The 27881-nt window shown below is 41.6% G+C and overlaps 1 protein-coding gene and 1 long non-coding RNA gene across 2 annotated transcripts in view; both read left to right on the forward strand.

Moving 5' to 3' along the window:
- Positions 1 to 27881, forward strand: part of SMG5 (SMG5 nonsense mediated mRNA decay factor) — a 2571376-nt gene that overhangs the window by 1086033 nt on the left and 1457462 nt on the right. The gene's annotated exons all lie outside the window — the stretch shown is intronic.
- LOC122808781 lies at positions 12287 to 25943 on the forward strand. The gene is made up of 3 exons (XR_006365831.1): positions 12287 to 12299; positions 20866 to 20869; positions 25793 to 25943. It is a non-coding gene; the product is annotated as an uncharacterized LOC122808781 (long non-coding RNA).

The following is a 27881-nucleotide window of genomic DNA, read 5'->3' on the forward strand; positions in this document are numbered from 1 at the left end:
CTAAATATGTTTCTGGACATTCCAAAATTCAAGATGCTGACTCTTCAACAGTTGCTTCCTACGCTAGGCAAGGATGCCTGGTTGGTAACTCTAGGCATAAAAGAGGCATACCTGCATATTCCAATCAGGGAATCTTGCAGAAGATACCTCCGCTTCAAAGCAGGCTATTTGTATTACCAGTTCTCTGCACTGCCCTTTGGCTTATGTACTGCGCCCAGGGTCTTCACAAAGTGCCTGGCACCAGTAATTGCATTTTGCAGGCAAAGAAATATTCATATTTATCCATACCTGGATGATTGTCTAATTCAGGCAGAAAGCAAGGACACACTTCTAAAACATCTGGCATTTTTAAAAAGGCTTCTAACTTGTCTAGGGTACACCATAAACAAAAAGAAATCACAAAAGGTACCCTCTCAAATAATTACATTCCTGGGTGCAAGCTTGAATACAACTGCCCAGATGACTTATCTTGTGCCAGAAAAAGCAAATTCAATTGATGACTTACTTCAAACAGGTGGCCACAAAAACCCTGCTATCTGCAAGACAAATTCTGCAGGCCTTGGGGTTCATGGCCTTCTGCATTCTTCTAATTCCATATGCAAGACTGCATATGAGGAAACTTCAGTGGTACCTAAAAAGCTTATGGAGTCAACATTGTCGCAGCCTGGAAACAATGATCATTCCTTGCCTGCAGTTAGAGTTCCTATGGTGGGCAGAGGTCTGCCACCAAAACAAGGGACTGTCATTCATTCCACCCCCTGCCGCCCAAACCCTGACTACAGGCACATCAGACTATGCTTTGGGGGGGGGGGGTGCATCTGGCCAATGGAGCCCAAATCAAATGCACCTACATATCAATCAGAAAGAGATGCTAGCTATACGGAATGCTCTGACAGCCTTCAAGGACTATCTTCATCCAGGACAACTACTGATAAAGACAGTCATGTGGTACATAAACAAGCAGGGGGGTACACATTCCTACCCCCTTTGCAGACTAGCCATGGCATTGTGGAACACGGCCTTGACTTATCAAATACATCTACAAGCTCAATTCCTGCCAGGAAAGCAAAATACTCTGGCAGACGAACTAAGCAGAAATCTTATGGACCCACACGAATGGAAACTGGATCCACAAATCTTCCACATGTTGACACGCAAATGGGGGAGCCCAGACATGGATCTTTTTGCCTCACCCCAGAACTATCAGTTGGACAAATTCTGCACAAGAATTCATCACAAAAAAAGCTTGGAAAGTGGATGCTCTGTCCTTCAGCTGGAAAAACCTTTCAGTCTATGCCTTTCCCCCTCTGCCTCTGCTCTCCAAGGTCTTACTAAAAGACAGACAGGAAAGACCAAAAATTATTCTGATTGCTCCAGGCTGGCCTCGCCAACACTGGTACCCGTTCCTGTGCAATATGTTGCACCTTCCTCCGTGGTACCTGTCTCAGACACCTCACCTACTGTCTCAGCAGAACTATCAAATTCTGCACACTTAGCTCCAAACTTTGAATCTTGCAGCATGGCTAATCAACTAATTTCACCAGTTACATCTGTCAGCAAACCTGTGATGGATGTCATTTTGGAGGCTAGAAGGCCTAGTACTAGAAAATCTTATGTTGACAAATGGAAAAGATTCTGTGCCTGGAACCAAGCACAAGGAATAAGCACAGCAATGCCCACTATTCCTCAGATCCTGCAATACTTAACTGAGATGCTTCACAAGGGCCTATCTTTTTCTTCCATAAAAATCCATGCCTCTGTAATTTCAGCTCATTACAACACAGAGTCTCCCCTCTTTTCTCATCCTCTGCTAAAGCAGTACCTCAGACGGGCCAAATATTTAAGACCTCCCAGGAGAGCACCATCTCCTGCATGGGACCTCAATTTTATTTTGGAAAAATTCACTCTACCTCCTTTTGAGCCAGCTGCTACTACGGACCTAAAATTTCTCTCTTGGAAAACAGCATTTCTTTTAGCAGTCACCTCAGCTAGAAGGATTTCAGAACTACAGGCTCTTATGGCAGTGGAGCCTTTCATTATTTTTTACCCTGACAGGGTGGCTCTCAGGACCAATCCATCCTTTATGCCTAAAGTGGTATCTAGTGTGGCCCTTAATTGGACCTTTCATCTGCCAACTTTCTTCCCAAATCCACAGAACAAGGGTGAGCGGATTCTGCATTCATTGGATGTACACAGACAACTAAGATTCTACTTAAACAGGACAAAATCTCTAAGAAAATCTGAACAATTACTGGTGGCATTTGCTGCAGGGGCAGAGGGAAAGGCTATTTCAAAGCAGACCATTTCCAAATGGATAAGCCATTGTATTCGTTTCTGCTGTATGCACCATGGTAAACCTGTCCCCAAGGGGATCAGATCTCATTCCACCAGGGCTGCATCTACTTCTGCAGCCTTTCTCAGAGGGATTCCTAACAGAGACATTCTAGAAGCTGCTACCTGGAGCTTAGTTCATACATTCACTAAACCTTACCATTTATCTCTCTCCTCTAAATCCAGAGCAGGCTTTGCCGCTGCTGTCCTGCAGGGCCTTATACTTGCTCCTAATGCTGTATAAATCCATCCTTCCAACCGTAGCTTTGGGATTCTACCCAAATGTAATGACTGCAACAGTGAAACACGAAGAACGTAGTACAGTTGTGTACACTTACCATAAATGTAGATGTTCGAGTGTATTCACTGTTGCCAGTCCTGCTACTCCTCCTCCCCCCCCTGTTTTTTCTCTAACCGTACCTCTCATTTCTGTTACTATCTTTAAAAGCCTTTTTGGTGTGTTTGCTTTTGGTTGGAGGTATATGTTTTGTGTTGTTTATTCTATACATACATACATATATATATATATATATATATATATATATACACACACACACACATATATATATATATATATATATATATATATATATATATATATATATATATATATATATATATATATATATATATAGCTCCCCATTTGGGGGGGCACCTGACATCTGGGGCAAGAAAAACTGATGTAATGGCGTCAGCTGCATGTTTTATAGACCTGACGTCCTGGAAGAAGGGACAGCAGCCAAACCAGGACCCAAGACTTTGTTAATCAGGCCGACTGAGGGCAACCTGCCAGCAGATTACCCAAATGTAATGACTGCAACAGTGAATACACTCGAACATCTACATTTATGGTAAGTGTACACAACTGTACTATATATATATATATAGAGCTTTTTTTAGGGTTTTCCACTCAGACTTCAGTCACTGGGAGGGATTACCTCAAGGTTTGGGGTCCCACTGCTTATATAATTCTCATGATACCCTTGGCAGGACTGTACATGAGAAATACAGTGGTATCTGAAGTCTCTTTGGTCCCAGTACCAACACCCATTGTCTCTTCAAATCCCAGTGCTGGGGTTGTCAGAGAAATCAGTTGGTTGAGACAACAGATATCCCCAAATGCAGGTCTCCTCTTCTCCCTCCATGTTTCAAATGGTTACCTTAGATGTCTCAGATTTTGCTTGTGGAGCAGTTTCATGTGGGATATGAAGGACAGGATGTAAGCACATAAAGAGATGTTTGCCTTGGTCCAGGCACTCAACTCTCTGTGTTATCTTTGGTCACTATGACCTCTTCAACTTGTTATATGCAGTACCACATTCGTGGAACATCAAGCAAGGGGGATCCAGGTCAGACACCCTTTGCAGGCTAGCCATGTTGGCTTCGGATGTAGCTTCACAGCACAGTCTCACTCTACAACCATCCTACATTCTGTCAGAATGTAATTGTGGGGCAGACCCTCACGAATGGAAACTAGATCAGGTGGTCTTCCAAGATTTGATATATCTGTGGGGAGTTCCTCAAGTAGACCTCTTGTTTTTCCCTGAATAATCAACTTGCAAAATTCTTATAGGTTCAGAGATTCATAGTTGTTAGGCTAATGACCACTAGGGCCCTTACAAGCTTAGCCATGCACCCCAAGCCATTTTGGTCTCGAGTATCCTATAGGGGTGTGGTATGTTAGTAGGCAGGAGGCAGGTAGCGAAGGATTTGTAAGGAGGGAGGTTGTTAGGGGTAGTACCTTTTTTGACGGCCTCTGTCCGTAAGGGACATGGAGCCAGACAAGCGGGGTACATCTACAATTTCCCATACAGTTTATCAAGGTTTTGTTTGAACAGGGTCAAAGATGAACTCTGTTTTACATGGGTAGCCTGTTCCATACTGTGGGGATGCTTTGAGACACGTATGTCTCTCCAGCATGTTCTCTTTGTCACAAGCGAAGTTCAGATCCATGGATCTAGTGTTTCTGGGGCTGTTTATTTTGCATGTGTGCAACAGCCATCAGGGCTTGGTCTGAGGAAGCCCTGTAAGACACGCAAAGATCCCCTCAGCAGCTTGTAGGAGACTGAATACAGAGGCAGAGCCTTTAGGCAGTCTGTGTAGGAGAAGGGTATTCATGCTGTGAATCCCCCTCGTGAAAAACCTTTATGAGCATTCCATTTGTTGTAAGTGTCTGTTTAGATAGATGCAAAGGGTGCATTGTATTCAATGATAGGTTTGATAAGGGCCAACTAGAGTGGTACTGTAACTTTCTTTGACCTTGATGCCATATCCTTGACTGTATGTTTGGTAAAATAGAATGATTTTCTTGCTATCAAAGCTACATGTTGATCAAAGGTTAGACGGCTGTCTACATATGTTCCCAGATCCCTTACTACTGGGTCATCTCCAAGAGGTATCTTTTCGCTGGAGTAATTCATTTATAGTGACAGTTTTCCAAAGGGCATTCTAATGCTATCTTTGGCATTGAGTTTTAAGCCATGGCTTTGCAAGATGTTTGTGTCTTGGAGTAATCTGTAATAGCTCCCAATTTACAGCCATCTGCGAACTTGGTGAGTTAGCCGCCTTTGAAGTTAACTTTGACTTCTGAGAAGTAGATACCAAATGGGCACTGAGCCCTGGGGTACTCCACTGGTGATTGGTCTTTTGGTGGAAGTGGTCTCACTGATCCTGACTTCTTGGGTCTTGTCTGTGAGCCAGCCAGCAGTCCAGTAAGTTATGTAAGGGTTTCCACCTAGCTCAGAGAGCTTTTCAGCAATGCCTGAGTTGGGGTATGCATCAAATGCCTTAGCTTAGCCAGGTCAAGATACACAGTATGTACTGTTTTACCCATGTCATTTGCCTTGGTGACCCTCTCAAAGAAGTCTAACAGGTTTAGTAAGCATGACCATCCCTTATAAAAAAGCCAAATTGGGACAGGGTCCATTGTCTGTAGGTTGCCAGTGTCCTTGTTCATCATTTACATGCTAATTTGTTCCATGCTATTGTATATTAGGCTTGTTAGACTGATGGGTCTAAAGTTCTCTGGATTGGTTGTTGGGTCCGCAGTTGTGGAGGGGAATGAATGTCACGGTCCTCCATTCACTGGGAATGTAGCTTGTTTCAAGGCTGTATTTGGAGTGCCTCAAGTGGTCCTGACAGGTCATATTTTAGACTGTTCAGGAGGCAACCAGGGATGTTGTCCGAATCCGTGGAAGCAGTTATCATTCTGGTGACTCCCTTCTGGCCCTGTCAGCAATGGTTCTCCCTTCTTTTGGAAATGGACAGCAGCAGTTACCACAAGCTTCCTCACAGACTGGATCTACTCACGTAAGAACAAGGGTGCTTCATACACCCTGACATCAGTCAACTTCAACTAACTGCCTGGATGATAGGGTCTTAATTTCTTTTAGACACCTCTTTACTGAAGACTTGCAGCAGGTACTAATGGAAGCAAGAAAACCTACTACTAAAAATTGTATATTAGTAAATCGAAAAGATTTTCTAGTTGGTGTCAATGATGCATCCCGGACCCATTAAGGGCTAGTTCTCTGGTTTAACAATGTTTGTGTGAGGTATTATCCTATGGTCTTTCTTCCTCCTCTGTCAAGGTTCATTTATCAGCAGTATCAACATGTGTGCCCATGGATCTTCCTCTTTCAATGTAATCTCATGTCAAAATGTTTTTGACAGGGGTTTTGTATCGGAGGCCTCCAAGAAAAATGGTGGTCCTTCCTTGGGATTTTAATTTTGCTATAGAAAACCTAATACTTGCTCCATTTCAACCAGATAACTTGTCTGACTTGAGGTTCTTAACATGGAAAACAGTTTTACTGATTGCTCTTACCTCAGGGTATCTGAGTTGCTAGCTGTTATGGTGAGTCAACTCAACCTCATTTTCCACAGGGAAAACTAAGCCGCATTTTATGCCTGAAGTGGTATCAGGGTTTACTTTAAGCCAAACCGTCCATCTCCTGGTTTTCTTTCCTGAACCCAAAAATAGGAGAGAAAGGATACTCCATACCTTGGATGTCCACAGACAACTCGGGTGCTGTCTTTCAGATATTTGGATCAGTTGTTCATTTCTTGTGAGGGTAAGAAGGGACAACCGGTGTCAAAACAGACTATATCCAAATGGTTGAAATTACATAGAACTAAGCTATTCCAGGCAGGACCGATGTTTTGGCTTCATTTATGGCTTTTTGGAAAGGGTTGGATTCCAGAAATATTCTAAAAGCAACAATGTGGTCCTGTCTATATACTTTTACAAAATGCAATAAGTATGATTCCTTCTCTAGGTGTAGATCAGTCTTTACAAGGACCATTCTCCAGGTGCTCCTGCACTCTTCTCCTTCCACCTCCCAAGTGCAGTAAGCTAGGGTAATCTACCCATATAGCCAAGTCTGCTGCAGCAGTGATCATTATAATAAACATAGTATAACTGTGCAGGTATACTTATCAGAACACTAGATGTTTAAATGATCACTGTTGCAGTAGAGCCTCCCTCCCTCCATCTCCTTGTTTTTTTTTGGTTTGTTTATGCCAGGTTGTGATTATTTTTGTACTTTCTAGCATTGCCCTTTCAGAGTTCAGCCTTCCTCTCACTATTGCCAAGAAAGCTCTGAAGTACCTGACAACCAAACTTGTCTTTTATTCATCTCCCTTCAAACTGCTTGACAGTTTGAATGTGTGGAAGGTGCCCTGAAGCTTTGGAAGCAGGCCGACTGTTATGTCCTTGACAGAATATAACCCATAAAGGTAAGGCTGCTGCAGCAGTGATCATTCAGACATCTACTGTTATGGTAAGTCTACTTGCACAACTGTATTTTTTATGCTTAGTCAGGTACTAAAAGGAACAGATTGCATTAATTTGTAACTAGGCTGTAACAGGACCTATAATGGTAAAGATGCAATCCTATCAGCAGAAGTTGCTGCTTCTGAAGGTTAAAGTATAATCAACTGGGGTGTCAGTGTTTTGTGGAAAATTATTATTCACTGTACACCTCACAGAAGAGATGCAGATTTATGCCTGCAGTTAGAGAATGTAGAAAGGCAGGTGTGAGATTCAAGTCACCATATCTAGTTTTCTTAAGAATATATTTTCTGAAGGAACCAAGACATTTTTGCATACAGGACAGGCAAAGGAGGAAATAATGTTTATCTAAAAGTGGGCAAACAACCTAGAGGGGATTCTGCTTCTCATTCCTGTGGCAATGGCACAGCCCATAGACAGAACTTCCCAGTAAAACATTTTCCTTTGTTCCTTGGAAAAATGATTGAGTGAAATAAATTTTTCAGGAGCTAATTAGAAAAAAAAACAGGCATACTTTGGACTTAAATCAGCGACTCTTGCTGAGTAGTTGACTATGATGACCAGAAATAATGTAAAGACAGGAAATAAACAGATGAACCACAAAGTGTTATTTCCATAAGATGCAGTTTGGACATGAAAATTGTATGCATCTGCATAAAGTAGAAATGAGAAAAGCAGACTGGAAGCTTGTGGACTCTGACAATGTGGGAATTGTACCTTTAATGTTTAGAAGGGTAGTGAACTGGAGATATGACTGTAAATAAAAGTTCTTTTTTTTCATAATCTTTATAATATATGTCTTGAAGTTAAATGCATGTTGCAGTGTAAAGTATTTCTGTACAGAATGCAAAGGTAGCTTAAATGTGAGGTGTAGGAATCTTATCAGTGACTGTTAATCCCAGTGTTGTTAAAGGTGTTTTTTTCTGTAATGTTGCTGGGTTTTATAATGTAACAAGATAAAAAGCTAGATATATACAGTATAATGTTGTAATCTTGGGTTGCAAGGGAACACAGATGGAAGTGAAGCATTCATATGTGTGTTAAAGTATGGTGGTTCCCCAGGTGTTATGCATACGGGTAGAAGTGTATACCAAAATCATGTGAAATTATAGTTTTCCAGCATTTGAAATGAGCTATGTCTTGCATTTTTTATCTGCAAACAAAGCTCTGTGGTTGCAGATACTTTCTGCAGGACGGCCAAGTAATTGGGGAAATTACCGAACTGTGAAGTTTGAGTCATCTACATGGGAAAATCTAAAGTCAGTACTTAAGAATTAAGCAGTTCAGTGAAGATCTGATAAAGGGAATACAAGCAGATGTATCCTTAAATGAGAACCACACCCACAGACTGAAAAATTATTTCATCATGTCGTGATGATTCCTACATTTGAATACCACTTTTAGACTTTGTATACGTTTTTATATATTTTTAAATGTAGTTCCAGAGTCTACCCACTTGGGGTCTGGCATTTTTTTTTTAACACCTTAATTGATGAATCATCACTTGTGGCATTCGCAAATTTGCATTATACAAGTGATCAAATTGTATTAAGTTAATATTAACAAATGTTATACTTCACATATATTGCTATTAATCATATAACCTAAGCAATATTACATAAATTATTGCATTCTTGCCCCTTTTTTAAACAAGAAACATCTTTATTACGACATAGACAATTATAGATTTATATAAATGAAAACAAAGCAAACCAACACGATCGTAGTTGCAAGCATATTACATCACAAACCATACTGAGACACTCCCAGTTGCAAACATTATACATTACTTAATCTACCCAATCATTTTCATTCAAGCATTACATAGCTCATTTAAGTCCTGCCCTCTTTTAAACCTCATTCCTCACCTGTATGTATTGATCCCACAATTCTCATTTTTTTCCTATGTAGTTTGCTCCTGCCCTTTTCTAAGGATCTCAATTCCAGTTGTTTTATTTCTGTTGCTGTATTCATTACTTCTAATATAGTTGGTTCAGCATCCTGATTTTTCAGTCTACCTCTAGGTGTCCCACATTGCAGTGTTTGGCTTTAAAATGTTACATCATAGCCCCCAAGCTCCTGTCAGTGCGTTGACTGTGTGTATTTTCACTTATAACCTGCTCTCTTTAAGTCATTCAGGTTTAATTACCATTTCTTTCCTTTCTATTACTACTTAAAAGACAAACGGGGATAATCACGCAGAACAGTATTCTCAGTGCCAGTTACTACTATTTAATTCTAAAGGGCTAATTTTCATTCTTGTATGCCCAAGTTGTAGTACTTAAACTCCTCTCCCCTCCCCATAAACACCTTCCCTTCATGTCTGTCAAATGTGCAAAATGAGCTGTTTGCTGCTGTGATTGATAGCTCACAGCAGGAGGCAAAGTTCATATGCTTAGAACCCTGTTTATTACATACATATTCTCCAACGCACAATAATTCAGTTAGACTGGACAGACATTATATTTCACAGGAGCAGAGGTAATTAAAGCATTGAAACAGGTCCAGTAAGTATTTCAGGCATTTGGCAAAAAGTAAGATAAAGATGCAGGGTAATCAAGTTAAAATGAGGCACTAGTGCTTTTCTACTACCTTTTAAGATTACAGGAATTTAAGAATATGGTAGTGGAAACAGAGTTATTAGGAAGAATAAAAATCTCTTCAGAAGCTGAAGAGTGGGGTAGAATGAAAACAGAATTTAAAAAATGTGGTAGAAGTAAGAGAGAAAAAGATGGGAAAGAAGTAATAGGAATTATTCATAGGACTTGTGAAATGTTCAAGTACTGCAGACAAAGAGGAGTCTTGCAGAATAAGCAGAGGAGCAATTGAGTGCTAAAGAGAAAATAAGGGAGTATTTGGATGGTATGCACAAGTTGAGAAATGTTGCTGCTGCTCAAGTATTTTTGATAACCCCAAAGTACAAAACGTTATTGGTGCAATGACTTAAGCAACAGAAAATAGAATGAGGTGTTGTCAGACTTGGGGGAGCATATGACTAGAAAATTAATTGGAGACCTTATACAGGTATTGGTGATACTTTAGAAATCCTTTGAAAATCTGTGTGGAACAGAGGAGCGGGGAACCTAAGAAAAGTTACAAATGAAAATATTTATGGAATAACTAGGCCAAGGTTAGAAGATGATATGGCTCAAGAATTAATAGCTAAGATGTGAGGGTATGAGACAAAAACAGTGGTGTATAATCAGTCAACAGGGAGGTCTTGGGGAACAGATGGTACTCCTGTTGATGTTAGGAGAGAAGAAAGTGATGGTAATCTGGAAGGATTTGTTTAACATTATTTTAAAGGGGGACAGAACTGCCATCATGACAGAAAACTTTGCCAAAAACCATTACCAAATAGGGTGAATACCCCTTAAATCTAATTTCATATAGAACAATTTCAGTTTTGAACCTTGATTATAAAGTCTGTCAGTACTAGGAAAGAGAATATTTAGGTTGTTGCCAAAGCTGATAGACGTAAGTCAGTCTAGTATTGTGGAGCGGAGGCAAACATTTGACAGCATGAACAGAACATTGTTGATCTAGAAGGAAAAAGAGGACAAGAAGGATCCCCACTATTGTTGGGTCTTGATGAGAAGGGATTCAGAGGAGATGCGCTGAATTTTAGGAGTAGATCAGTGGCAGTGTTTGCGTTTCTTGAGAGAACAGTGTGGTTAATTAGGGAGATGTATGAAAGGTTATATGGCAGAATCAAAGTGGGAGGGTTCCTGTCTGGCAGTTTCTGGGAGCAATATCTACAGAATAATGTTCAGGAGAAAAAGTGACATTTCAGGGAACGCAGGACTTGAACACTCTGTTTAATGGTAAGTTGAATAATTGTTAAATGATCCTTATGTCTGTAAATGCATGAAAAAGAAAAAAAAAGCTTTGTAGTAGTGTTCCTTTTATAACTTTGTGTGTACCCATGCCACTGTGTATTCTGTGAAGTTAATAATGGCATTAACGAAAAACTGACAGCTGAGGAAGTATTGCACTAGGATTTCCAAGAAATTCTCCTTGGTCACAGATGCCTTCTGCATCTTTGGGCGAGTTTTTCTGTATGCTTTCATTTCCATTCTATTAATCTCCAAATATCAGGAAGGAGAGGCCAAGGATTCTTAAACCATTTTGACCAAGGTGACTGGTTTCCCCTCTCTCTGAGCCTTACTTTGAAAGGACTATTTATTTATTTATTTATATTTGTTGACCGGGAGTGTCCGACTGGACGTAGGTCCATTTTCAGCGGAGGCCCAGGGAGAAAAGCTCCACAGTTAAAATAAACCGACAGTAGTTACATTGGATTACATAGCGATTAACAATTTACATAGCAATTACTTGCAACATATTTACAGATGAAGGACATAGTACATCAGTAGACAACTAGAATCTTTATCTGTGAAGTACATAACAGACGTTAACAAATGTTAAAATAAGAAGTTCCTGCTGTATAAGTACTAGGCTTATGAGCATCTGAGCTTGCTATAATCAAGGTATTTAGTGGAGTGGAAAGAAAGGTAGTGGTTGGATGGGGTGGGTGATATTAGAGTGGGAGTTGCAAGGGCATAGCCAGCATGTTTTTAGGTGCGCTTTTAGTAAAGTTTTGAAGTGGGTGCATGATGGTACAGAGGTAATTGTGGGTGGGAGGGAGTTCCATAATTTGGCTATGGTGCAAGCGAATAGTGCTTCACCAGCAGAGTTATTGGCTTTAGTGATCTGCAAGTGATTATTGTTGCTGGATCTTAGTGGTCTGGTGGTGCGATAGGGTTGGAGTAGATTCTGGATGGATGGGACATTTAGTAGATGGTTTACTAGTTTGTGGGCAAGTGAGAGTTGATACCATTGAAGGAGGTGAGAGAGTTCAAGCCAGCCCAGTTCAGCAAGTGAGACACAGTGGTGACTACAGTAGGATGCCCCTGTGGCGAATTTGGCAATTTTGTTGTAGCAGGTCTCTAGCTTGTTTAGATTGCATTGCCTTAGGTTGGTATATATTAGAGAGGCATAAAGTAGGGTGGAGATAAGGTGGGAATTTGCTATTGAAATCTTTGCTGCTTTGGTGAGAAGATGCTTATTTCTGTATAACGCTCCTAGTTTTTTGTGGACTTTTTTTATGGTCATGGATATGTGAATGTCAAATTTTAGTTTGTCTATTTCCACTCCTAGCAATTTGGTGTGTTCAGTTGGGTATATAGTGGTGTTGTCTTTTGCTGTGATGTTAAAGTGAGAGTTGTTTTGAGTATGTTTGGTGGGTTGGAAGATGAGTAGTTTAGTTTTGTTTGGGTTGAGTATTAATTGGGCCTCGGATAACCAAGTTTCAACAGAGGAAAAGGCTTCCTGTGTGACCTTTTTGCAGTTTGGGTAGGGACTTGGCTGAGCAGATGATAGTCGAGTCATCTGTGTATTGTATGAGTATGCCATGTGTGGTGGCAGAGGCTAGATTATTTGTGAAAACAGAGAAGAGTAGGGGTCCAAGGATGGATCCTTGGGGAACCCCTATGGAGACTGATTGTGAGAAGGATAGGTTATTGAGGACAGAGATAAGTTGTTTGTGTGGGACCATGTCAAATGCTTTAGATAGGTCTAGGAAAGTAGCAGAGGAGAGATGGCCATTGTTCTTATGCTGAAGAATAGTGTTAGTAAAGGAGAGTAAGGCAGTGGTGGTGCTATGGTTTGGTCGGAAACCATGCTGAGTATTGGAAAGGAGGTTGTTAGTAAAGAGGTAGTCTGAGATCTGAGAAGTGTATGCATCTCTCTAGTATTTTGGAGAGTGGAGAGAGAATAGCTATGGGGCGGTAATTGGTTAGTTCTCTGGAGGGCCCGCCTTTGTAGAGGGGAATTAAATGTGATACTTTCCACAGTGTGGGAACATAACTTTCTGACAGAGATCGGTTAATCAAGATGGATACTGGGTAGGCCAGAGCATCAGCTGCGATTTGTAGGTATTCACTTGGGAGGTTGTCTGCTGCTAATTTGGTGGGTTTAAGTTTAGTTAAGAGTTTTTTTACGTTGGAGGTAGGTACAGGAGAAAAAGAGAAGGCAGTGGAGAGATTAGTAGTTGAAGGTGTGGGTTGGAGGGGAGGGGGATTGTGTTGTTTAGCTAGTGATAGTATGGTTTGTGTGAAGTGTGTGTTGAATGAGGTAGCAATATTTTCTGAGGAGTGAGGGATGTTAGGAGGAGGGGTACTGACTTTACCTGGGTGGAGGATGGAGTTTATGGAGGACCAGAATTGTTTGGGGCTGTGTTCGGAGGAGTCTAGGGCAGACTGGTAGTATTGCAATTTGTCCTTTTTTATTAGCTTTTTGACTCTATTGCGTAGTTCTAGGAATTTGTCTAGTTGAGGGGGTCTTGGTTTTGCACCAGTGCTCCCAGGCTTTATCCCTGTGTTTCATTTCTGACTTAGTGGTTTTCTGTAGCCATGGGGGAGGGTTGTGCTTTGATTCTGGAAAATCTTATGGGGGCATGGTAATTAAGGATGCTCAGGAAGGTAGTATTAAAAAATTCAACTGCGTCATCAAGGCTGAGGTACTTTAGAGGATGCCAGTTACATTCTTTGAGGGATGAGATGAATGTGAGTGGGTTAAAGTTTATTTTTTTACGTATCTGACGGTGGACGACAGGTTTAGCTTGGTATAGGTATTTTTTCAGTAGGAATGTTGGTGGATCACTGAGGCTATCTGATAAGCAGCCTGTTATAGGTTCATAGGTTCATACTAGGCTATCTGCCCAAGGGCATTTATAAGCCTAGCCCATAGTTATGTGGCTTTCGCCACCCCTTTAGTTTGAATAAAAACTATGCCTATAAGATTATATTACCCGAGATGGGACTCAAACCCACAATTACTGGCTTAGGAGGTCAACGCCTTACCCATTAGGCCACTGGGTGGGGCTCTTACTGACTAGTATCCAATCCAGGGTAGAGTGCTTGTTTCTAAATATTTTGGTACTCTGTTCAATTATCCAGAAATGTCATCGGTAAGCCACCCAACTATTGACATTCCGAAAAAACCAAGGTCCAAAGCTGCCGACGACGCTTCTAAGTTAGTCACCAGTTTGCCGGTACTCAGTGAGGTGCTTTCTCAGCCCCTGATACCTGCTACTTCGGATTTACAGGCCTCTATTGAGACCCATTCGGAGTCTGCCGCGAGACGCTTCAACAGTGGAATCTGCAGATGTCTCTACCTTGGATGGGTCCGGAGCCGCTGTGCAGGCACCGGCTTCTGAGGGTGTATTCAGGCCTACTGACTTACATATTAAACTGACGCCTTCTTCTTCTTCTAGGCCTAAAACACGAACCATGTCTAGGAAACCGATGCCCAGACCGCATGGTCAGGCCTTTATGCCTAAGAAACAAATGATAAGAATGACTGAAGACCTTATTACTTTAATCAGGGGAAGCCAACCTTCCCTCTCTGAGACCTAGGACTGAATTTGCTTATGATACTTCTGACCAGGATTCTGAAATTTCTGTCTCCTCTGATGACCAGGATTTACCCTTATAGGTTCATAGGTACATAGGTAGGTACTAGACTATCTAGCCAACAAGGTTCCCTGGCTTACACCATCCAAGAAAGTTATTTTCCTGTGCCACTGTCGAGCAGAGACACAGAAGTGATCCTCAGGGTGTATTTCCTATTTCCCATCCACTCATCAAGATTTTTCTTGAGGAGTGCTAATGAAGAACTTTGCTTGACATAGATGGGTAGCCTGTTCCACAGTATGGGAAGTCTCTGGGACAGGAATCTATTCCTCCAGCATGTCCTGTTTATTGTGGTGACAAGGTTTAGGTCCCTAAAGCGTGTAGCTACCTATGAGGATTCTTATGCAGAGGACTTTATTCCCTCTGCTTCTCCCCAAGAGGATTTTTCTTTTGGTGAAACATTGCATACTCTTAGGGAGCATTTTCACTGGGAAAGGCAGGATTACTCTGATTCTAAAAAGAAGCTTAGAAGTTTCTTACTCCTGCCCCTACACAGGCCTTTAGCTATCCCTCCTGTTCCGGACATTGTTGATGATGCCTTTTTGGAATCTAGCTTGGCCCCTGACTTTTTACCTCCTGCTCCCAGAAAACCTGACATATTACAGGGTTCCTGATTCTCATAAGTTCCTTTTTAAAAATCCTACTGTGGATCCTCAGACCATTTCACAGGGACCCAAGGGCATTAAGGCTACTACTGCCAAAAATCCTAGCCCCTCTGATAGAGATTCCAGGGCCCTGGATAGATGGGGTAAGAAGGTATACACCTCTGCAACCTTGGCCATCAGGGCTTTAAATTGCCAGTTTCATATGTTAAAGTACCAGCAGCATATTATTGAATTGCTCGAACAGAAAATTATGTTGATTCCTGATTGTGCTGAAAATAAGGATTTACAGGTTTTAATGCATTCTGCTGAGCAGGTTGGAAAACATAACTTTGCAATGTGGTTTTGATTCACTAGAGGCTTCTTGCAGGGCTGCTGTCACCGGGTCTGTACTTAGGAGGCTTGCTTGGCTTAAGGACCAATCTTTGCCAGATCATGTTAAAACAAAATTGCTGGATTCTCCCTTAAATCAGGACTGCCTGTTTGGTGACAAAGCAAAAGTTCTTAAAAAGATGGAGGAAAAAGCTAAATCAATGCAAACTGTTAAAGATTTCTTACAAGTGCAGCCTCCTAGATTTAGTAGGCATTGGCCCTCAAAAAATTGGTCCTTTCCTGCCTCTTCCAGGCCTTCTCAGTTCAAACCCAGAACCAGCAGAACACCCAGGCTTCAGTCCCAGGTTACACACAGGTCTAATCAGTGGTGGCTCCCACTTCCAAATCAGGGAGTAGTAAGACACCCTATGGTAAGCTGTCTCAATGACTTATCTTTGAAACTTCCAAGCACTTCTCAACTGACTGCTCCTTTAGAGGGAAAGATTGCTCTGCAAGCAAAAAATTGGGAACTCATTACCCAGGACAAATGGGTTTTAAACATAGTTTCCAAAGGATACAGATTTCACTTCCACACGTTACCAACCCCAAACGGTTGGCCAGATCTACCCCCAAATCAGTGGGCAGAGGTACTCAGAAAAGACAACTCACGGCGTCCTATCCTGGACCTGTCTATCCTAAACACCTGTTTGGTGATTCCAAAATTCAAGATGCTAACTCTTCACCAGTTGCTTCCCATGATAGGCAAGGATGCCTGGTTGGCAACACTGGATTTAAAAGAAGCCTACCTGCACATCCCAATCAGGGAATCTTGCAGAAAATACCTACGCTTCAAAGCAGGCTGCATGCACTAACAGTTCTCTGCACTGCCCTTTGGCTTATCTACTGCACCCAGGGTATTCACAAAGTGCCTAGCTTCATTCATTGCATTTTGCAGACAAAGAAATATTCAAATATACCCATACATGGACGATTGTCTAATTCAGGCAGAAAGCTAGGACATACTTCTGAATCATCTGGCATTTGTACAAAAGGTGTTAACTTGTCTGGGGTACACCATAAACGAAAAGAAATCACATCTGGTACCCTGTCAACAAATTATATTCCTGGGAGCAAGCTTGAACATAACTTCCCAGATGGCTTTCCTCACGCCAGGGAAACAAATTCATTTGACAACTTACTTCAAACTAGTGGCCACAAAAACCCTGCTATCTGCAAGGCAAATACTTCAAGTCTTGGGGTTCATGGCCTCGTGCATTCTACTAATTCCATATGCAAGACTGTATATGAGGAAACTACAATGGTATCTAAAAAGCATATGGTGTCAACATTCTCAGGATCTAGAAGCAATGATTCCTATCATACCTTGCCTACGGTTAGAATCCCTTTGGTGGGCAGAGGCCTGCCACCAAAACAAGGGACTACCATTCACTCTACCCCCTGCCGCCCAAACCCTAACAGATGCATCAGGCTATGCATGGGGGGCTCACCTGGCAGGGAAGTGCATTCAGGGCAAATGGAACCCAAGTCAAATGCACCTGCATATCAATCAAAAAGAAATGTTAGCTGTACAGAATTCTCTGACAACCTTCAAGGACCACATTCTTCCAGGACAATTAATGGTAAAGACGGACAACACCACTGTTATGTGGTACACAAACAAGCAGGGGGTACTTATTCTTACCCCCTGTGCAGACTAGCCATGGCTCTGTGGAACACAGCCTTGAGCTACCAAGTGCATCTACAGGCTCAATTCCCGCCATGAAAACTAAATACACTGGCAGACGAACTAAGCAGAAATGTCATGGACCCACACGAGTGGAAACTGGGAACAACAGACTTTCAAAATGTTGATCAACAAATGGGGGAGCCCAGATATAGACCTGTTTGCCTCCCCCCAGAGCTACCAATTGGACAAATTCTGTACAAGGACTCCTCACAAACAAGCTTGAAAAGTGGATGCTCTGTCCTTCAGCTGGAAAGATCTATCAGTTTATACCTTTCCTCCTCTGCCTCTCCTCTCCAAAGTACTATTAAAGATCAAACAGGACAAACCAAGGATGATATTGATTACACCAGACTGGCCACGCCAACACTGGTACCCCCGCCTTGCGCAGTGTGTCACAGGTGGCCCCATGGCACCTGCCTCAGACCCCAACCCTGCTGTCTCAGCAGGAGAGCCAGATTCTGCACCCCCATCTTCAAACCCTGAACCTGGCAGACTGGCTAATTGGCTAATCTCTCCATTACCATCATGCAGTAAACAAGTGTTGGATGTCATTTTGGAGGCAAGGAGGCCTAGTACTAGAAAATCTTATGCTGAAAAATGGAAAAGATTCTGTGCCTGGAACCAAACTCAAGGGATGGCCACAGCAGTGCCCAATTTACCTCAGATTCTTCAATACTTAACTGAGATGCTTCACAAGGGCCTTTCCTTTTCCTCCATCAAAATTCATGCATTAGCCATTTCAGCTCATTACAACACAGAACCAGCCCTCTTTTCCCATCCACTGCTCAAGCAGTTCCTCAGAGGGGCCAAAAACTTAAGATTACCCAGGAGAGCCCCAACTCCAGCCTGGGACCTTAACTTTGTATTGGAAAAACTCACTCTTCCTCCTTTTGAGCCAGCTGCAACTGCAGAGTTAAAATTTCTTTCTAGGAAAACAGATTTCTTTTTAGCAATCACTTCAGCAAGAAGGGTATCTGAATTACAGGCCCTTATGGCAGTAGAGCCTTGCGTCATCTTCCATGCGGACAGGGTGTCCCTCAGGACCAGTCCCTCTTTCATGCCCCAGGTGGTATTCAGTGTGGCTCTTAATTTTTTTATTTTTATTTATTTTATTTTACATTTGTTGACCGGGCTAGTCTGGCTGGATACATGTCTATTTTCAGCAGAGGCCCGAGGAGAAAAGCTCCACTATATACTGGTACATTACATAAAAAAACATTACTATAAGATACAACTTATAAGGATTAATGAACTAATTGAATGTAGGATATTAACAATACAGAAGCATGTTTACAGAAATGTACAGTTCTTAAATTACATAATTTTTACAGAATATGTATAATACTTAAAATACTAAACACTGAGTAGAATTCCTAATCCCATGTTATTAGGAAAAGCAGGAGTAGTAATTTTGAAAAGAAAGAAAGAAAGAGGTAGCACATACAAAGGTCTATACTATATAGTATTGACAGTTATGATAATACATTTGTGCCAGGGCACCAGTTCTAAGAAATAGAATTGCACAGCAGGGAGCAAAGTGTAGGTTTAAGTGAGAGGGTAGATGACTGGATCCAGAGGTGTATTGAGTAAAGAGAAAAGATGTTATAGGAAAAGTAATATCTAAGTGGATATAAGGTGAGCTACAGAGGAGGAGTGATACAAGTAGTAGAGACAAGTAGAGAAAGTAATGGAGGGAGTTGTAAAGAGAGTTGGGCACTAAAAGTCAGTCAGGATTAGAACAAGGGCATAGCCAGTTGGATTTGAAATGGTACCTTAGTTGTTTCTTGAAAAGTTTTGATGAGCCTAGGGAGGTCAGTTCTATGGGAAGTTTATTCCAGTAAGAGCCAGCAACATTTGTAAACAAGGAGTTGCCAGCTTTATTGTGTGATTTGAGAGTAGTGACTAGCAGTTTGTTTGCTGAGCGGAGAGAAGTAAGATTCTTGTAGGGGGTGACAAGGTTATTAAGTATTGGTGTATTATTAGGGTAATGGAGAATTTTATAGGTGATAACTAACTGGTGGAGGAGAATTAGATTTTGAAGTTCAAGCCAGCCGAGTTTTTTGAGATTATCACAATGATGGAGTACGAAATGGGGAACCTGTGGCAAATCTGGCAATGTTATGGTAGGTTGTGGCAAGTTTCTGAAGGTTTGATTTTGAAAGGTTGATAAAGGATGGGGAGGCATACAGTAATGTAGAGATGAGATGAGTTTGGGCTAGAGACACCCTGCTAGTTGGTGTAAGAAAGGGCTTAAGTCTATAGAGGGCACCTATGTTTTTATTTACAGCTTTGATGGTTAGATCGATGTGGGAATCAAAGTTCAGTTGATTATCTATTGTAAAACCTAGCAGTTTAGTTGAAAAGTCAGGTGTAATGATAGTGTCATTATCAGAAACAATAGAGAAGGAGAAGGGGGTAGACTTAAGGGTAGGTGAGAAAAGTAATAATTTGTTTTTTTGGGATTGAGGAGGAGACAGATATGTTGGAACCATTTTTCTGCTGCTGTAAAGACTTTTTGGGTGGAAGAATGGAGTTCAGCTGGAGATCCAGCAGAGCAGATGAGAGATGAATCGTCTGCATACTGAATACATGTGGATGTTGGGAGTGAAATAGATAGGTTATTGATAAATATGGAGAAAAGAAGGGGACCTAGGTTGGATCCTTGAGGGACACCGATAGTGACTGGGAGCTGAGAAGATAGATGGCTGGCCCAAAGCACAGCTTGTTTTCTATCCTTCAAGTAAGAGTCAAACCAGTGCAATGCCATAGAGTCAAGTGAGAGAGATTTCAAAGTGTGTAGCAGAAGTTGATGGTTCACCATATCAAAGGCTTTAGACAGGTCGAGAAATAAAGCAGAGGAGAAAAGGTTGTTATTGCGATTTTTGTTGATATTGTCTGTGAAGGAGAGAAGAGCAGTAGAAGTGCTATGGAAAGGTCTAAAGCCGTGTTGGGAGTCTGCTAGTAGGCTATTATGTAAGAGATGATTTAAAAGTTGTTTGTGTATACAACGTTCCATAATTTTAGATAGAGGCGATAGAAGGGCTATGGGACGGAAATTCGTAAGCTCATTAGTGTTTCCTCCTTTATGCAGAGGAATGATGTGGGAGACCTTCCAGAGGGAAGGAATAGTAGATTCGGTTATTGTTCTATTAATTAAGATGGAGACTGGGTATGCTAGTTCTGCTGCTGCTAGTTGTAGATATTCGGCTGGTAGTTGGTCGGCTGATGGAGTGCATGGTTTAAGCTTTGAGAGTAATTTACGTATGTAGGTAGTGGAGACCATCTTAAATTTTAGTGTGGGGGTATTTATTTGAGGAGAGGTCTTTTGAGGAGAAGTGGGGGGAGCTATGGTGTTTGCTAGTGAGGTGACTGTTTCAGAGAAGAAGTTGTTGAATGTATTGGCAATTATGTTGGGAGGGGTTTGAGCTAGGTTAGTTGGAGTAGGTGTTTTGGTATTCCCTGGATGGAGCAGTTTGTTGATTCCTGACCAGAATTTTTTAGGACTAAGATTTTGATTTTGCTGATATTGAAGGTAATAATATTTTTTATCAAGATAGGTGAGTTTTTTTGTTGTATTTCTAAGTTGTTTGAAGTTTTGATGGTCAGTTTGGTTTTTTGTAGTTCTCCATTTTGACCATAGTTTGTTCCTTAATAGCATGGTTTGCTTGGTTTCTTTAGAAAGCCAAGGGGCTGCTTTGGATCCTATTCTAATTAAGTGAGAGGTGGCGTGATGGTCAAGGATATGGAGAAATGTGTTGTTGAATAGGGTAACAGCTTCATCTAGGGGGAGGTATTTTAGAGCTGACCAGTTGTATTCTTTGAGTTCATTACGGAAAGAAAGAAGGTTAAAGTTTTTTTTTGCTACGTATAGTACGATAGCTAGCCTGTTTGAGATTATTTTTTTGTTTAGTGATGTAGGTGAAGAGATGGTCGCTGATTTTGTCTGGGAGTGTTCCTGTTTTACATAAGAGGTGATTATTGTTGACTAATATCCAGTCAAGGATGGCTTGTTTATTGGTAGTTTTGTTAATTCTAGTTGGGGAGTTTATGGTTTGTTGAAAATTGAAGAGGTTGAGGTGATAGATGGGTTTTGGTGTTATGCAGGAGTTCCAATCAATATTAAAGTCTCCTAGTATTATGGTTTCCTGAGGGAAGTTACAGGAGAGCCAGCTAAGAATGTTTTCAAGTGTATTTAAGTTGTTGCCAGGGGGGATATAGGAACATATTATATAGATGGCTTTGCTTTTATTTATTTGGAATTTGCTGCAGAGTATTTCAGCATTTGCAGGTAAGGGAGGCAGGGAGTCGATTGAGGACACCTGCAGTTCAGATTTATAGAGTAAGGCATCTCCTCCACCCTTTTTGTTTAGACGATCCTGCCTTAAAATGTTATATCCAGGTGGGGTAATTTCATTGTCTTTGGTCCCTGGTTTAAGCCAGGTTTCAGTAAGACAGAGGATATCAAATGTGTAGAGGTCAATTAAAGCATGCAGTTGTGTGATTTTGTTGTTAATGCTTCGAATGTTTAGGTGTGCTATTGTATGTGAGTTAGGAGAGAAAGGTGTACTAAAGAGGTTAGTAGTGAGGGAGTGGTTGAGGGGATTATCAGGCCCAGGGTTGGGATGAATGTCCCCGTGTAACAGTAGGAGTGTTAGTGGGAGTGGACATGCTTTAGAGTTTTTAAGGGGTATAATTAGGTAGAACTTTTTTGTTGTGAGATACCTGTTATGGAGTATTCTGTGATAGTGAGGGGTAAGGAAAGGACAGGTAGGCAGGAGGTTAATAAAGGTTTGTTCAGATTTAGGTGGGACAGCGGTAGTGTGTTTAGATAAATTAGGAGATCTGTTGAGAGTGAGATACTCGTAGGAAGTGAGGGTGTAGTAGAAAAGAAGGATGTTAAGGAGTAGCAGTGAGAAAGGTAGTTTAAGAGTGAAAGGCATATTAAGTTTGTTGAGCTTAAGGTTGGAACTTAGTTGAAATTAGGATGGTAGGGGATGGGTGTGGCTGTAATAAGGAGTAGAGAGTTAGTAGGTAAGAATGAGGCTGGAAATGTGATTGGAGGTGAGAATATTGGGGGAGTGGCTAGGCGGGTATAAGTCTAGGGTCACTGGGGTGGGTGGGAATTGGGGGTAGGGTAGGGGAGGCGGAGTGAGCCCGTGAGGGAACCGAGGGAAGAGCCCAGAGAAGGAGAAAAGTGGTGGAAAACCAATCAGTAGAGAGAGAGAGAGAGAGAGAGCAGAAGGTAAGTTTGCTGAGATGTGTGGTAGGTTGAGAGATTGTCAGAGAAGTAGAGTTGTGGGTATGGAGATGGAAGAATGACAGTAGGAGAAGATAGTAGGTTGTGAGAAGGGATTGAGATGGGTGTTTGCTGAGTGAAAGACAAAACTGTGGAAAGGTAGTCCAGTGAGAGATAGTAGGGGAGAGGGCAGCAGAAGAGGAGCAATGGAACTAGGTAGGTGAGATGAGGAGGAGAGTGGCAGGAGAAGCAGGGACAGTAGGGAGGTAGAGGAGCGCCACCTAGTGGGCAGTTAGTTAGAAGCAACACAGTCTTAATATCCAGTAAGGGGGAGGCAGCTTATTGTGAGACAGTAAAAGTGTAGAAATAGATAGGGAGGGTTGGTCAAAAGACACCAAAAGGGGTGGATAGGGGGAGTTTTGGCTGCAGGCTAACCTGGCAAGGAGGCACACTGTGACCTACTAGTAGGTATCTACTACCTGAAAGTTCTACAAGGTTGGGAATAACACATACTTCCAAGACAAGTTCCTTGCTGGGAGAAGAAGGGAGTTTAAATTGTTTTAAGAATGTCCTTGGTTGAGGTTTCTTTAGTGTGGCCTTCCAGTAGGGAGCAATTCAGTAGGGTAAAGCAGGATGGGCTGGATCACAAGCTGGAAAATGCAAAGGAGAGAGAGAGAAAAACAAATTATGTGACTGAGTGAAATGTTATATAGCAGGCAGACAACAGTCAAGTGTGCACAAGCATACAGTAATAACAGTACTAGATATTTTCTAAGTAGAAAGCAGAGATGAAAGAATGTTAGATTGTATCAAAATATGATAAACTCTATCAGATTCCAGGTATAACTACATAGAATTTCACTAGTTATATCACAGGTTAGCAATTAATGAATAGGATAATGCAGCAATAGTGAGCATAAGGCAAAAAACTCTACCAAGTTCAAATGCATCTCAAAAACAGGTTTTCACACAGTTAACATCCAAATATCACTTTATAAGGTTGCACAGGTTTGCTAAATAATGAAATTAGATAAAGCAGCAAAGAGGACTTAGGTTAGGAGTCTATCAACATATAAAACAGGAGTTGGGAAAATAAAAAGCCCCACAGAGCAGTTTACAGGGACAGCGAGCAAACCCCAAGTAGTTGAGCAGTAATCAATACATTCTATTAGGTTACAGTAACGTTGAAATTACATCTAGCATCAGCTCAGTTTAATGAGTTAGACTTGTAAATAAAATTTGTCACTGTTTAAGTATCAGCTGTGCGTATTGCACTATCATAAACTTTGTTTAAATGCTAGGTAATAGGAACAGTGGAGTGTAGACTATTGTCGTTAAAGTTAAACGAACACAACAAATGGAACAAAGATATATAGCTGTTAAGGTAACACACTAGAAATAAAATGAAGTAAGGGAACAAGCTCCTAACAGCTGAAAGAAGGGCTGCACTAGCAGAGCGCTCTATGAATTCAGCATCCGCAGCCAGTGTGCAATAGTGGCCGAACGACAAATAATACACTTAGTAATAATACAACCAAATAAATGAAAGTAAGAAAAAAACAAGCTCCCAATGGCTAAATATAGGCTCCGTAATGCTATCGCTCTATACAATCAGCGTCTGTAGCCAGTGAGCGAGATTATCCGAATGCCCAACTAAAAACAAAATTCACAATAACATGTAACTCACAATGAAGGTAGGAAAAAAAGCTCCCAAAGGCTAAATATAGGTTCCGCAATGCTAGCGTTCTATACAATTAGCGTCTGTAGCCGGTGAGCAAGATTATCCAAATGACAAATAGCATCATTCTCAATAACATGACAACATAAAAATGAAAGTAAGAAAAAAAAAGCTTCAATGGCTGAGTATAGACTCCGCAAGCAGAGCGCTCTATGTTATCAGCGTCTGCAGCCGGTGAGCAAGATTAGCCAAACGAAAGTAAAATAAGAAAACAGCTGTGAGATAGTCACCACGTGCAAATGCTAAGCTGAGATAGGCGTTTCTAGCTGGTGAGCAAAATATACGCACTTCACATTAACAAAAGCAAAAAGGTGAACAGACAACATTACATTCTGCTGTTAGACTGTATTCCAGCATAAATAAATACACTTACCGTAGGATACAGCGAAACTCTAAGAGCCAGGGAATGCACAGCAGCCAGTGGGGGGATTAGTAGAATAAAGATGGCACCTCCTTGAATGAGGTAGCTATATAGAGTGGGGGGCGGAAGTTAGGCAAGAGGGGGAAGGGGTGAGAGGATAGAAAAGGAAGGAGAGTAAATACCGAGTCCAGCTGCAGAGTAGTGGCTGAGAGTAAAAATGCTACAAGAGAGACAGTTCTGGAGGAAAAAGGTAGCAGAATATAGTGAGAGAGGAGTTAGGAAACTAGGATCAGAAGAGGGAAATAGTATGTTAAGAGGAAGGGATAGGTGGGAGGTGAGAGACAAGAGCCCAGAGAAGGAGAAAAAGTGGTGGAAAACCAATCAGTAGAGAGAGAGAGAGAGAGAGCAGAAGGTAAGTTTGCTGAGATGTGTGGTAGGTTGAGAGATTGTCAGAGAAGTAGAGTTGTGGGTATGGAGATGGAAGAATGACAGTAGGAGAAGATAGTAGGTTGTGAGAAGGGATTGAGATGGGTGTTTGCTGAGTGGAAGACAAAACTGTGGAAAGGTAGTCCAGTGAGAGATAGTAGGGGAGAGGGCAGCAGAAGAGGAGCAATGGAACTAGGTAGGTGAGATGAGGAGGAGAGTGGCAGGAGAAGCAGGGACAGTAGGAAGGTAGAGGAGTGCCACCTAGTGGGCAGTTAGTTAGAAGCAACACAGTCTTAATATCCAGTAAGGGGGAGGCAGCTTATTGTGAGACAGTAAAACTGTAGAAATAGATAGGGAGGGGAGGGTTGGTCAAAAGACACCAAAAGGGGTGGATAGGGGGAGTTTTGGCTGCAGGCTAACCTGGCAAGGAGGCACACTGTGACCTACTAGTAGGTATCTACTACCTGAAAGTTCTACAATGTTGGGAATAACACATACTTCCAAGACAAGTTCCTTGCTGGGAGAAGAAGGGAGTTTAAATTGTTTTAAGAATGTCCTTGGTTGAGGTTTCTTTAGTGTGGCCTTCCAGTAGGGAGCAATTCAGTAGGGTAAAGCAGATTGGGCTGGATCACAAGTTCCAAGACAAGTTCCTTGCTGGGAGAAGAAGGGAGTTTAAATTGTTTTAAGAATGTCCTTGGTTGAGGTTTCTTTAGTGTGGCCTTCCAGTAGGGAGCAATTCAGTAGGGTAAAGCAGGATGGGCTGGATCACAAGCTGCTGCAAGCTCCTTTGCAATTCGCTCTGCCTCTTCACGTCGCTTCTTTTCTTCCTCCTCTATCCTCCGTTCTTCTGCTGCAATGGGTTTCAGATAATTTTAATAAGAGGGGAAACCTGCACAGGAGGAACCATTTTGCTTTCTACCCGCGACAGTTACCCTCCCTCCAGCCCCCTGACTTTTTTTGGCTCTACCTTTATTTTCCTTTATTGTACTTAAAAGCTTTTTGGTGTATTTGCTTTTTTGTTGGAGGTATAACCTTGTATGTGTGTGTGTATATATATATATATATATATATATATATATATATATATATATATATATATATATATATATATATATAATTGCTTCCCATTAAGGGGGGCACCTGACATCATCTGGGGCAAGAAAAACTGATGTAATTGCGTCGGTTGCATGCTTTATACCCCTGACTACGTGACGTCACGGAAGACGAGACAGCAACCGACCCAGGATCCAAGACTTTGATAATCAGGCCGACTGAGAGCTACTGCAAGCAGATAACCCAAATGTAATGACTGCAACAGTGAATACACTCGAACATCTACATTTATGGTAAGTGTACACAACTGTACTTTCCTTTTACAGTAGTTGGAATGATTTTCCCCAAATCTCCCCACCTATTTCCAGACAGTCTCCATGAAGCCAGAAGCTATCTGCCTCTCTAACATTTCTTACATGTATACATAATAGAGAAAGAAATCCCCATGATGTGAATATAAGAGCTATTGTTTAACAGCATACCTAAGTACATGTGCTATAGAACTTTTAACAATGCAAAACTTTCAGACTGTATGCAACAACAGTATCCTTCCATGGAGGAGGTGTACTATACGTCTAGTAGAGCTGACATTAACAACAAAGTTAGCTGGCTTATCAGAGTTTATGCAAGAGTGAAAAGCCTTTTACTTCAGTTGATTAAACACTATTGGTCATCAAAGCACTCACCCTGCCTCACCTCACAGCCCTTTTTCTTTTCTCATATGTATGCCCCCCCATTGCTGCTGCTTAAAATGAGAAGAATAAAAGGGGGGGGGGTGACAGTCACCTTAGGAAGAGATGAAAATAAAATGCAGTTTAACTCTGTTATTCTTAAGACACATTAGACAGTTGTGCCTAGTAAATTTTCCAGTGACCAGTGTCATATAATACTAGAGTAGTGCCTAGAACTGGTATGATTCTTCATAGGTTCATAGGTGTGTAGTAGGCTAATGGCCCTGGAGCCTTTACAAGCCTAGCCCATAGAAGTGCCCTGGCATTGTGCTGCCCGAAGTTAGTTCCCAGTGCTTCTATAAAGTAGAGCCACTGGAGTGATCCCCGGGGTGAACTTTCTGTTACCCATCCACTCATCAAGATTTCTCTTGAAGAGGGACAACGAGGTGCTCTGCTTGACATGTATGGGGAGTCTATTCCAGAGCATGGGCAGTCTCTGGGTGAAGAATCTGTCCCTCCAGCTGTTTTGTTGATTGTGATAATGAGGTTGAGGTCTCTGGAGTGTGTGGTGCAGAGTGATTGGGATTTCTTTAGATGTAGCATTTCTAACAGAGCTAGGTCAGACATAGCTTTGTAAGTCAAGCAGAGATAGCCTCCAAATAGGCGATATGAGACAGAGAATAGCTGGAGTCTTTTGAGTCTGTCTGTGTAGGACATGTGTTTAATGCCTAGGATCCTCTTCGTGAGGTACTTCTGTGGCCTCTCCAGCTGTTGCAGGTGTCTAGTGAGGTACATGCCAAATGGGGCATTATATTCAATGATAGGTCTAATGAGGGACTTCAACTTTTTCTGCAACAGTTTCCTCCTTTTGTTGTAGTTTATTAATAGCAGGGGGCCACCAGATTGGCTTCCTTTTTTTGGAGAAGAATGTCTTGGTTCTGTTGGGTATGGCTAGTTCCATGCATTTATGTACATGTTCGTACAGTGCATTGGTGCATGATTCTGCAGTCATGCTGCTATTTTCCATTGGCATGGGTGCCATGAAATTAGCCACCTCTGGTTTTAGGAGTCCAAAGTCAGCTTTGGAGAAGTTTTTCAAGGTGTTACCTTTGCAGGGATGTGGGTGTGATGTGGATT

This window comes from Protopterus annectens, chromosome 8.part0 (assembly GCF_019279795.1).
Source record: "Protopterus annectens isolate FY-2018-M chromosome 8.part0, PAN1.0, whole genome shotgun sequence".
Classification (NCBI taxonomy): Eukaryota; Metazoa; Chordata; order Ceratodontiformes; family Protopteridae; genus Protopterus; species Protopterus annectens.